Source organism: Trachymyrmex cornetzi, unplaced genomic scaffold, assembly GCF_001594075.2.
Source record: "Trachymyrmex cornetzi isolate Tcor2-1 unplaced genomic scaffold, Tcor1.1 scaffold746, whole genome shotgun sequence".
NCBI lineage: Eukaryota > Metazoa > Arthropoda > Insecta > Hymenoptera > Formicidae > Trachymyrmex > Trachymyrmex cornetzi.
The window spans coordinates 106,553-108,884 of record NW_017300077.1 but is presented as its reverse complement, the minus strand read 5'-3'; positions in this window follow the sequence as shown (position 1 = coordinate 108,884).

Below are 2,332 nucleotides of genomic sequence, written 5' to 3'. Positions count from 1 at the left end.
TCTTGAACTTTTTTGATAAATTAGTTTCTATATTCTTTAATTCGGCATTTTTAATATTTCCCTTCATTTTTCTTTTCTTTCTTTTTATTTAATTCTGGCATTTAAATTCTCGATGTAGGGGAGTTTACCATGACAGAATAACTTTCAGTTTATATATGTTAGTTTATGTTTGCTCTGAGGAAGGCTAAAAAATTAACCGAAACATGTAAGCGCGTTTGTTGAATAAACAAGTTTCAAGCTTCATAAGTGTCCTATTATTTGCGCGACGTCTTCTGCGTCTGACTCCTAACGCCCGTATTATTTCCAATTCTTTGATTTATAAGGGATCTTGGTTAGTTTGATTTGTTATATGGATTAGAAAGTTCCTTTTGGATCTTTTCCAATATCTTCGTCACTTCTTTCGGACTCAGTCTCTACCCTGTTGATACCACTTTCGTTCTCTTGTCTATCAATACTGCGATTAAATCTACTGGAACCGGCTTTAGGGAAAATTGACTCTTTCCGTTTTTACCTTCATGGTAAGTAATTCAACTTACCAGTAACGAAGGATTGATGACACGCTGAGCCCTGCTCGTAAATAGCGTTCGTCGCAATTGCGAATAAAGAGGCCTCAGCGAATCTCCTACCTTTTACAAAAAATTCAAAAAAGGCAAGGCAAGAAGCTATATCAAGCAGGACCACGCGAAATCAACCACCAAAGAGATAAGCCCCCAACGAGCACGGAGTTAAGCCCAACCACGAGTGTTGGATTGAGATATCTAGACGGATCTAGAGACCCTCTAATCAGAGTCGCGACACGAGAAACGGAGACTCTAGTTAGAGACACTCTTTTACGGTCTCTTTATATTAAAAGTCTCTAGTTTCAGCAAAATCACAAGAAGGAGAGAGGAATATGTTGTGTCTCTTTCTAACCTTCATAGTTCTTGTGTGTGTCATGATCCCGTAAGATACGTTTTTCTATAGTACGACTTTTAGAACATTATTAAAAATTATTGCAAAATGGTTGAGTGTGCACCCCCATTTTGCAATAATTCTGCAGCCAAAGGCTACATAATGAAAATATTTTCGCGTGATGTTGAACATCGAGCATTATGGGCGACAAATGTTAAAAAAAATGTGCGTTCAGGGAGATGCTATTAACGCTATTTCAGTCATTCTATGCTTGTTTTGGTTGGAAAAATTGATTCTTTACAAAATAGATTAGTTTGCAAACGATTTTTAATGTATCGATACGCACATCGCCTATTCCTACAATGGCTACGTTCGTAATCGTCGCTCGGATGTCTCCGATGCCTCGGATTTCATCCGTCCTTGTTTAACATTAAATGTTAAATAAGGACAGATGATGAATCCGAGGCATCCGAGCGACGTTCCCGAACGCAGCCAATATTGACATTCGAATATTGGCGGGAATTGCTGAAAAATAACGAACCAATCAAAATTGGCTGTTCTCGTGTCGCGACTCTGATTAGAGGGTCTCTAGACGGATCCAGGAGAACTCGAATTGCGTCCATTCACTCCAAGTTGACAAGGGACCTAGCCACTATTAACCCTTTATGCCATGAATTTTTCTTTTCATTCAATTGACTCAAAATTTACTCGGGGGTTTTCGGGATCGCTGATTACGAACTCGTTGTCAGATTTTCGAAATTCAAAATGACGGATACAATATGGCGGACCAAAATCCGAAATCTTGGCTGATTTACATGAAACTTGACACTCGGGGGTTTTCGGGGTCGCTGATTACGAAACCGTTGTCAGATTTTCGAAATTCAAAATGGCGGATACAATATGGCGGACCAAAATCCGAAATCTTGGCTGATTTACATGAAACTCGACACTCGGGGGTCTTCGGGGTCGCTGATTACGAAACCGTTGTCAGATTTTCGAAACTCATAATGGCGGATTCAAAATGGCGGACGAAAATACAAAAAATAATTTTAAAAATTAACAAATGATTATTTTTATTTATTATTCATTCAGAATAAACATTTAAAATTTAAAACTTTGAAAAGTTTAGCTCGCGGAATGAATATAATCCACGAAAAAAATAATGCACTAGTGACTACTTTCTCTGACATGACTTGCTAATGTTTCTCAAAAACAATTGAAAATTGCGTCGGTGGACAGGAATAATATACTTTTGCATGAATAAATGATGCATTTACATAAATGGATACGTAAAACCAATTGTTCGTGTCAACGAACGCAATTTTCAGTTGTTTTTGTCAAGCATTAGTCAATCGTGTCAGCGAAAATAGTTATTAGTGTTTTATTTTCTTTGATAATTCGATATTGAGATACAGTTTTTATGTTTACGATTGTGTAATGA